Source organism: Bos taurus, chromosome 16, assembly GCF_002263795.3.
Source record: "Bos taurus isolate L1 Dominette 01449 registration number 42190680 breed Hereford chromosome 16, ARS-UCD2.0, whole genome shotgun sequence".
NCBI classification, from domain to species: Eukaryota; Metazoa; Chordata; class Mammalia; order Artiodactyla; family Bovidae; genus Bos; species Bos taurus.
The window spans coordinates 57,127,312-57,138,326 of record NC_037343.1 but is presented as its reverse complement, the minus strand read 5'-3'; the positions used below and the strand labels follow the sequence as shown (position 1 = coordinate 57,138,326).

Here is an 11,015-nt window from a genome sequence, read left to right as displayed (position 1 = left end):
GCAGGGAGGAAGGGAATAGGAAGAATTTCTATTTCACAGCATTGCCTGCCAAAGAATTAATCAGTTATTTGACTCCAGATAACATGGTAATTAATAATGTAATAAGATGCAATTTACAGGCACTCATGCCTGAAGGCCTCTGGTCCCAAGGCCCTTGGTAAAAGGCAAAATTAAAAGCATCCATAATCTCAAAGAAGACAACGTGACCAGAGTTCATGGAGGCTGAAGATTACTGGGGTCCTCTGGTGCTCCACATTAGTGGACAGCAGCCCAGGCTCTCAACTTGCAGAAGAACTGCCCCCTACCCTCAGTACCCAGACTAAGCAGAATGAGAGGTCAGTCATATACACATGACTGCCAAGACCCCTCCACAGACTCACAACAGACTCCTAAGATAAACCCTCTCCTATGGGAAGAGGAAGTCCAGGAAAGTCCCAGCCAGTCCTCCCTTGGAATCCCAGGTCTGTCGTTTAATGCCTATTGACCTTGGAGGTCTCTCTGCACCTCAGTTTCCACTTTATAGTGTTGCAGTGAAGATGACTGAGAATAGCTGCCAAGCCCTTAGTTTGAATTTACAAAGTGCTTCAGTTAAGTTCAGTTTAGTCGCTCAGTCGTGTCCAACTCTTTGCGACCCCATGAATTGCAGCATGCCAGGCCTCCCTGTCCATCACCAACTCTTGGAGTTCACTCAGACTCACGTCCATCGAGTCAGTGATGCCATCCAGCCATCTCATCCTCTGTCATCCCCTTCTCCTCCTGCCCCCAATCCCTCCCAGCATCAGAGTCTTTTCCAATGAGTCAACTCTTCGCATGAGGTGGCCAAAGTTTTGGAGTTTCAGCCTCAGCATCAGTCCTTCCAATGAACACCCAGGACTGATCTCCTTTAGAATTGACTGGTTGGATCTCTTTGCAGTCCAAGGGACTCTCAAGAGTTTTCTCCAACACCACAGTTCAAAAGCATCAATTCTTCAGCACTCAGTTTTCTTCACAGTCCAACTCTCACATGCATACATGACCACTGGAACTTGCATGCATTATTTCCTGCAGTTCTTTAAGACCTCTCTGAGGTTTTACAGCAGACACTACCCGCCTGGTATCTCTGCTCATCTACTTCCCCTCCTTTAACTCCTGGGGGCCATGTGCACAGTTAAAAGACATGCCCCAGCTTTCCTTACAGCTACGGATGGTCAATGAGATGTAAGCAAAAGTTGTTGCAGGGGCTGAGGGTCCTGGGAAAACTCTTTAGGGCAGTGGTCCCCATCCTTTTTGGTACCAAGGGACCAGAAGACAGTTTTTCCATGGAATGGGATGGGTGGGGAGATGGTTTCAGGATGATTCAAGTGCAATACAAGTATTGTGCACTGTTTTTCTGTTATTGTTGCAGCAGCTCCACCTCAGATCATCAGGCATTACATCCCAGAGGTTAGGGACCCCTGCTTTAGGAGACTGACTCAGCTGGGATTATGTCCATCCCTTCTTCTTTCTAATTTCTACCTAGATTTCAGACATGATGTATGGTGCTCTGATAGCCTTCCTGGACTATGACATGAACTTGGAGTTGGAAGCCATATACCAACTATAGATGGTGATAAAGGAAGACAGAAAGAGCCTGGAGCCTCCAATAACTATGAAACTGCCATAGGACAATGGAATGTTCTCCTCTAGATTTTTGTTACATGAGAGGATTATAAACCTCTGTCTTATTTAAATCAGTGCAATGCATCTTCTCCTGGTAGGTATGCTTATCCTGTCTTTCAAAGGGGGAGACTGCTGCTGAGCAAAGTTAAGGGACTTGCTCAAAGCCACCTCTTTAAGTTGAATGGGCTACAGTCACATATCCTGAAAGAGAACGTTCCCAAATGATTTTCAGTTGGCAAAGATTCACGAACAAAACAGTGAAGAATCAGATGATGTTCTTCTTTGGCCTGAAGGTTGAAACATCTTGCTGTTTTTTGGAGCTGCCATTTCCCGAGGGCTCTTTTCATCTCCCTGGCTTTCCTTTTTACTTCTCCTTCCTCTTTGCCCTTAGTCCTTCTGCTGTTCAGCACTTCCCAAAGTCTTCTACCTACCAGTGGGAGACTGTTGGGCAACCCAGGGCCCCGGAATGAGCATGTGCAGTAGAGGACAGTGACAGCCCCTGCCTTCATGTGTCCCTTGTAGAAGGGAGGCAGAGCCAGCCCCTCCTTGGAGCTCCTTCTGGGGTTTCACAGCCCTCATTCCCCAGCGTTGCGGGCAGTAGAGGACTTGTCTTCCTGTCTTCAATCAACTTCTCCCATTTGCGTGCATGTAGAAGGAGTGGACACATAGGCATGAACTTCTTGGAAGTCCATAGGAAGTTGGCAGTAGGATGGCAGATAGCCTGGCACAGGAAAATGAACTGGGGTCAGTCAGGACCCTGGTCCTTTGTGGCAGAAAGAAGAGTAAACTTTCCTGGGAAAAATGCACCGTTTAAGACGGAAATGCCAGATTTCTCTAATATCTCTCCAAGTTATGAACAGAGTTCCCTGTGCTATACAGTAGGTCCTTGTTGCTTATCCACTTTAAATACGGCAGTGCAGTGTGTACATGTCCAGGATGGCTGAGTCCCTTCGCTGTTCTGAAACTATCACAGCGTTGTCTGTTAATCAGCTATACCCCAGTACAAAATAAAAAGTTAAAAATAATAAAAAAATGAGGCTTTGAAATGGATATGTGGTTTTTGACATCTCTGATCCATCCATGGATTTCAGAAAACTTTGCATGTTGGTCTTTGTTTGGGCAGGATGGATTCCAGAGTGCTTAGTCAGACAGGGGCAACCTAAGAGAGCCCCCAGGAGAGCAGCTGGAGTCTACAACATGCTAGGGGCAAGTCCCATTCTTGGACCTGGTCAGGATTTGAGTTGCCACGTGGCAGGGAGAGAGTGGTGGAGATGTCCTCAAGAACGGGGAACTTAGAATATAATAAAGATATTTCTTTACTTTTATACAAAGATTTCTGAAGGGAGAAAGGAGGTTCCTATTGAGTTTTTCACTCTTCTTTCAACCCCAAATCAGAGAAGCAGGGGAAAATGCTTCTTTTTCCCAGTGATTAACCGGGCAATTCAAGCCAGTAGGAACAGTAGCCGGCCCTTACAGACCACCTGCTGTGTCAGGCACCGGTGTGTTTCACATGTGTTAACTCATTTAGTAACTGTCTGTAGTAGGCTCTGTATACCCATTTAATAAAAGACAACAGTGAGGAACAGAGAAAGTTTAGTAACTTGCCCAAAGTCACAGGGAGGAGAACAATTTGTGTTCTTACCCATGACCAGCACTGCTTCTCAAAAGATGCTGAACTTTGCGGTTCTGGGAAAGCAAGGAGGCAGAATCACTTTGGTTCAATCCCTCGCTTGCTTTGTCCCTCACTAGACTGGTTTTATCATTAAGATAATTAAAATGTTAAAATCTAGTTCTTATGTAAAATGCCTGACCCCACTTATTTAATGATAATTCATTACTTTTGAATATGGTCTTGCTTTTCTTTTCCAAACAGGTGTTCATTACCCCTTCATTTGACCCTCACAATCTCCAGTGAAAGAGCAGGCTCAGATGCAATTATCCTCACTTTATATGTGAGAGAAATGAAGCCTATCATATTTCCTGAACTACTTTGAGAACATTCTCCTATGTCTCTTTCTTGCCTTTTAAACATCAAATCTTTTAAATGATTTAAACAGTATGAATCGAGTTGAGCAGCTTTCCCATACTCTTCCTTAGAATTCACATCTATTGGTATTTTAGTATCATTTCAGCCTTTTTTTCTAAGTGCAGAGCATACTCATGAATGATTTTGAAGGAGTGTACCTATGGTCATGCGGTAGTCATTGCTTGGTTTGTGCACCTCACAAACCAAGACCAAAGTTCTGCTCCATTTTAAAAATGGCACCATGATATTCTACAGCATAGATGTATTATCGCTTATTTATCCCCTCTCCTATTGGCCTAACCTAAATTGGTCATTTTGGTTAGTCCCAATTTTTATGATTATAGTAAACGCTATAATGATTATTCTTACTTATACATTTTGGTGTTCATGTGTTTTTTTGTTTGTTTGTTTGTTTAGGTCAAGATGAGTTTACAGTTTAAATAGCATAACTTAATTGCATCCAAAACCATTTTCAAATTCATCTTTAAGCTAGCCAAAAAATAGGTTATTTTAATTTTATATTGGAATATAATTGCTTTGCAATGTAGTGTTAGTTTCTGCTATAGAATGAAGTAAATCAGCTATGTATATATGCCCCCTCCATCTTGAACCTTCCTCCCAGCCCACTCCCATCCCACCCCTCTAGGTCATCACAGAGCAGCCGGCCGAGCTCCCTGCGCTGTATAACAGGCTCCCACTAGCTAACTATTTACACATGGTAGTGTATGTATGTCAACCTTATCTCCCAGTTTATCCCACCCTCCTCTTTCCCACTGTGTTCACAAGTCTACTCTACATCTACATTTTATTCCTGCCCTGAAAATGGGTTCATCTGTACCATTTTTCTAAATTCCACATACATGAATTATACGATATTTGTTCTTCTCTTTCTGACTTCACTCTGTAAGACAGACTTTTGTTCTTGTTGTTTAGTCGTGTCTGACTCTTCTGTGGCCCATGGACTGTTGCCCACCAGGCTCCTCTATCCATGGAATTTTCCAGGCAAGAATACTGGAGTGGGTTGCCCTTTCCTTCTCCAGGGGATCTTCCTGACCCAGGGATCGAACCTGTGTCTCCTGCATTGGCAGGTGGACCCTTTACTGCTGAGCCACCAGGAAAGTATGAGAGACTCTAGGTCCATCCAGAAACAGTGATTTTTAAAAACCACTTAACACTGAACATACAGGACCTCTGAGAAGGCAGCTTGACTATACCATGTGGTTTTTGTAAAATGAATTTCTAGAGGTGTAACTCTGGGTCTAATGGTATGAATATTTTAAAAATTTAAGTTCTACCAAATAATTAAATCAAAAAAGTTTTGCCAAATGACATGTTCATACAGGGTCCTAGAGTAGTCATTCTTTATTCTTTTGTCAAAGCTGAGTATTTTCAATTTTTTAAGTTTTTACTTCTCTAGTGGGTGAAAAATAATACCCTATTGTTTTAAATTGAATTTCCCCTATTACAAGGTTGAATATCCTTTTAATATACTTATTAGCCATTTGTATTTCTTCTATAAAATCTCCTTTGTATTCTCTCCCTCTTCTTCCACTGGATTTTGGCTTTTCTCTACTGATGCAAAGTAATGCTCTATCTTCTAGACATTGATTTTTTTATTGTTGCTGCATATATTGCAAGCATTTCCCCTCTAGCGTCTCTTGCTTGTCTTTAACTTTGTGATGTCTTTTGATGCAAAGATGTTTTAAAATTCTGTGTATGTATTACCTCTCAATTTTTCAAATTATGTGATGTTCCAAGCTCATAGACAAATATAAAGGATAACGTACAATCTATATACTCAACATCAGTTTTGTACTTAACATCTTGGTACATTTAAATTCCAGTCCCAAAGAAGGGCAATGCCAGAGAGTGTTCAAACAACCATACAGTTGTGCTCATTTCACACAATAACAAGGTTATGCTGAAAATCCTTTAAGTCAGCTTCAGTAGTACATGAACTGAGAACTTCCAGATATACAAGTTGGAAAAGACAGAGGAACCAGAGATCAAATTGCCAAGCTTCCTTGGATCATAGAGAAAACAAGGGAATTTCAGAAAAACATCTACTTTTGCTTCATTGACTATGCCAAACTGAGGAAAATTCTTAAAAAGATGGGAATACCAGACCACCTTACCACCCTCCTGAGAAACCTTATATGTGGTTCAAGAAGCATCAGTTAGAACCAGACATGGAACAGAGGACTTGTTCAAAATTGGGAAAGGAGTACTTGAAGGCGGTATATTGTTACCTGTTTATTTAACTTAAATGAGAGTACATCATGTGAAATGTATGATGGATGAATCATAAGTTGGAATCAACATTGCCGGGAGCAATATCAACAACTTCAGATATGCAGATGATACCACTCTAGTGGCAGAAAGAGAAGAGGAACTAAAGAGCTTCTTGATAAGAATGAAAGAGGAGAGTGAAAAAGCTGACTTAAAACTCAACATTCAAAAAACTAAGATCATGGCATTTGGTCCCATGACTTCCTGGCAAATAGAAGGGGAAAAGTGGAAACAGTGACAGATTTTATTTTCTTGGGTTTCAAAATCACTGCTAAACCTCCCTGAGCCCCACTTCTCTCATCTGTAAAGTAGAGCTATGCATGGCTAGCTCATGGTTGCCTTGAGAATTGCCTGCAATAATGGAAACGAGGTGCCCAGCCCCTGGCTGGCCCCTGGTAGCCTAGCTCCATAAGCAATGGTGGTTATTGGTAAAGGTAACACTCAAATAGCTGTCCTTGGGGGCCCCCATGGATGGGGTCATAAAGGGTGTCACATCCTATCGCTGCCCCAAGTGGCAGGGATGCAGCATGGTTAAGAGCACAAGAGCTGGAGAACAGTACAAAGGACCAGATATAAGGATTGGGCGCATGGAGACATGATCAGGGAATAGGATAGGAGCAGTGGCCTGCAAGCACCCACAGCAGGCTGGCTAAGGCGGGGATTTGAACTCAGGATAAAAGATGCTGTGCTGTGCGGTCATCGTAATGATACTTGGGAAGATTGCAGAAATGTAAGAAAATGGTACTTTATGAAAACGGCAGAATTATAAAGAGATACACACTCTCTGGTTGCAGGCTAAATAAAAATGTTAAGGTTAAAAAAAAGCAGTTGTGGAATTAGTGAGTGTGAGAGTGAGGCTAGGACTATTCTGAGTTGATACAGCAGATGCTGTGTTTGCCTCCTTTAAGCTGTTTTTCAACCTGTTTTGTTTTTTAAAGTTTAACTAAGGGTTGATATGTGCTATCAAATGCAATTTTAAAACAGCATGATCATTTCTCAGGCTTCCACAGTGCTGCTGATATCTTAGGCAACTGACACAGCAGTTGTGGGCTTCCCTGGTAGCTCAGCTGGTAAAGAATCCACCTGCAATGCAGGAGACCCCAGTTCAATTCCTGTGTCGGGGAGATCTGCTAGAGAAGGGATAGGCTACCCACTCTAGTATTCTCGGGCTTCCCTGGTAGCTCAGACTGTAAAGAATCCACCTGCAATTCAGGACACCTGGGTTTGATCCCTGGGTTGGGAAGATCCCCTGGAGGAGGACATGGCAACCCACTCCAGTATTCTTGCCTGGAGAATCTCTAAGGACCGAGGATCATGGCGGGCTGTGGAAAATTCTGAGAGATGGGAATACCAGACTATCTAAACTGCCTCCTGAGAAACCTGTATTCAGGTCAAGAAGTAACAGTTAGAACTAGACATGGAGCAGCAGACAGATTTCAAATTGGGAAAGGAGTACAACAAGGCTGTATATTGTCACCCTGCTTATTTAACTTATACACGGTGTCCATCATTCAAAGTGCTGGGCTGGATGAAGCACAAGCTGGAGTCAAGATTGCCAGGAGAAACATCAATAACCTCAGATACGCAGACAACTCCAGTTTTATGGAGGAAAGGGAAGAAGAACTAAAGAGCCTCTTGATGACAGTGAAAGAGGAGAGTGAAAAAGCTGGCTTAAAACTCAGTGTTCAAAAAACGAAGATCATGGCATCTGGTCCCATCACTTCATGGCAAATAGATGGGGCAACAGTGGAAACAGTGAGAGACTTTATTTTTGGGGGCTCCAAAATCACTGTAGATGGTGACTGCAGCCATGAAATTAAAAGATGCTTACTCCTTGGGAGGAAAGTTATGACCAACCTGGACAGCATATTAAAAAGCAGAGACATTACTTTGCCAGCAAACGTCTGTCTAGTCAAAGCTATGGTTTTTCCAGTGCTCATGTATGGATGTGAGAGTTGGACTATAAAGAAAGCTGAGTGCCTAAGAATTGATGCTTTTAAACTGTGGTGTTGACAAAGGGTCTTGAAGTTCCTTGGACTGCAAGGAGATCCAACCAGTCCATCCTAAAGGAAATCAGTTCTGAATATTCACTGGAAGGACTGATGCTGAAGCTGAAGCTCCAATGCTTTGGCCACCTGATGGGAAGAGCTGACTCATTGGAAAAGACCCCAAAGCTAGGAAAGGTTGACGACAAAAGGATAAGGGTGTAGCAGAGGATGAGGTGGTTAGATAACATCACTGACTCAATGGACATGAGTGTGAGCAAATTTGAGGAGATAGTGAAGGACAGGGAAGCCTGGCAAGCTGCAATCCATGGAGTTGCAAAGTGTCGAACATGACTTAGTGACAGAACAACAACATTTAAATATCCCCAGCATCTTGTAATTTCATTTGCAGTTTTATCCTTTTTAAAAAAGCAAAAAATAATATTTATTTTTCCAATAAATTGCAATTGCATTTACTGACATATTTTATAAATTTCTGTGCTCCTCATAGCTTCTTGTGGTCCAGATCGTCCCTTTGGGTTTACTTTATTTCTAAATGAAGTGCATCTTTGATAGTGCCTTTAGTGAGAGGCTGTGGGTGTTAAGTTCCTTTAGTATTTTTTATGGTTAGTAATGTGTCTTTATTCTGTCTGAACTCCTAAATAGTAGCTGGGGTAGAGATTGCTAGCTGCCCAGCCCACAACTTGTCTTCCTCCTTCCTTGGAAACAGAATTGGAACACATTTTATTTAGGGCTGCTGTATGCTCAGCAGAAAGCCTATATTTTCTAGACGCTCATAGCCATGAGTGACTAATTAGATGTAAGCAGCAAACACTGAGTCGGGGGAGAATGTCCTAAAGAGAGCTGCCTTAGCCAAGAGGAGCACCCTTTCATCCTTGTCCTTTTTTTGTGGAACACAGGAGCCTTCCTTGGACAATGAAGAGAGAAGCCACAAGCTTAGGAAAGTAGAGGAGAAGCTCAGGAATGGATTTGGGTTCCTTTGATATAACACAATGAAACCCTCATTTAATTTGTGTAAGCCTCTCTTTAGGTCTCTGACGCTAACAGCAAAATTCAATTTTAGGGTGATGTTTGTTTTCCTCTCAGCCTTTGAGGATGCTGTATTATTGTACTTAGCAATCTATTGTCTGGAGTCAGAGATCTGATGTTAGTCTAATTGTTCTATCTTCTTTTCTGATCCTTTTAAAGATTTCCCCATGGCCCTTATTATTTTTTTTAATGCATCTGTGGCTGGATTTATTTGTATTTATCTCACTAGATTCTTAGAATGTGCTTTCTGTTTAATGACTCATGCCTTTATCCAATTTTGGAAAGATTTTTAATAATTATCTCTTAAAATATTGAGTCTCTGTCATTCTTTTCATTCTCTCTTTTTTCTGGAGTTAGATGCATGTTAAGACTTCTCTCTCAGTTGTTCCTTCTTGTTGCTTAACTGCATTATATAGTGTGTGTGTGTGTGTGTGTGTGTTTCTGGGTGAATTCCTCAGTTCCATAATTTAGACTATGAAATTTTTATCATCTATTAAACTTGTAAAATTTACTGACATTTTTCTTCAATTTCAAGGATTTCTAATGAGTTCTCTCTTATTTTACTATTCTCACTTTATTGCTGCCTAGTTTTGCTTAATGATATCTTACTCTTTTCAATATGGAAGTTACAGTTTCACTTTTCTCTAAGAACATACTAAAGATACTGTAATTAAAAGTCTGTCCAATTATACAAAATTAATTTCATCTAAAACACTCAAACCACAAAAAACTGAGGATGTGGCAGATGCCTCCATCTATTTGAACAAAATTTAACCCAGAACATGGATATCAGACCAAATCATACAATTTATATCAACCATATGAATGACAACATTAAAAAAGAAGCAAATTCAGTATGTCAGAACAGATTGTGGTATAATATCTAAAATGCATGGCACTTTTTCTGACAAAGAAAAGAAAAGAAGATAAAACTGTGTAACAAATGGCAACAATCGTGAACAAAAAGCCTGGTCAGGGAACACCAAATTAAGCTGATACCAAGGAAATGCAATACCAAGTTCTCAGGTCCTTGATCATCCTCCAAACTATATTTTATTCCTTAATAATTTACTGGAAGACACTAGCGAAATGATGTTGACCATGTTGTTTAATCAGTTTCCTGGTTTCAAAGAAGCATCTCTGGTACTTTTGGGAGTACTTTCGGGAGGCATGACATTGCTTTAGTTGAATTTGAAGATGATAGACAGGCTGAAGCTACCAGGGATGCTTTATAGGGAAATAGGATACTATCCTATCCATGAAGATCACCTAATCAAAGAAGTAACATTTAGGATAGCTGTCTTTAAAAAAAAAAATTTTTTTTTATTTATTTGGCTGTGTTGGGTCTTAGTTGCCCGTTGCATGTGGGATCATAGTTCCCTGACCAGGGATTGAGTCCCCATTCCCTCTGTTGGCAGGCAGATTCTTAATCACTGGACCACCAGCTAAAGTCCCTAGGATAACTGTCTTTAAAATACTTGGTTTTGTTTATCAGATCAGATCAGTCACTCAGTTGTGTCTGACTCTTTGCAACCCCATGAATCGCAGCATGCCAGGCCTCCCTGTCCATCCCCAACTCCTGGAGTTCACTCAAACTCACGTCCATAGAGTCAGTGATGCCATCCAGCCATCTCATCCTCTGTCATCCCCTTCTCCTCCTGCCCCCAATCCCTCCCAGCATCAGAGTCTTTTCCAATGAGTCAACTCTTCGCATGAGGTGGCCAAAGTACTGGAGTTTCAGCTTTAGTATCATTCCTTCCAAAGAAATCCCAGGGCTGATCTCCTTCAGAATGGACTGGTTGGATCTCCTTGCAGTCCAAGGGACTCTCAAGAGTCTTCTCCAACACCACAGTTCAAAAGATCAATTCTTCGGCGCTCAGCCTTCTTCACAGTTCAACTCTCACATCCATACATGACCACAGGAAAAACCATAGCCTTGAATAGACGAACCTTTGTTGGCAAAGTAATGTCTCTGCTTTTGAATATGCTATCTAGGTTGGTCGTAACTTTCCTTCCAAGGAGTAAGT

The 11,015-nt window shown here is 41.5% G+C and overlaps 1 pseudogene; it reads left to right on the top strand.

Moving 5' to 3' along the window:
- Window positions 1-9,770: 9,770 nt before the first annotated feature.
- Window positions 9,771-10,250, top strand: LOC112441771 (U2 small nuclear ribonucleoprotein B''-like; annotated as a pseudogene).
- The last annotated feature ends 765 nt before the right edge of the window (window positions 10,251-11,015 follow it).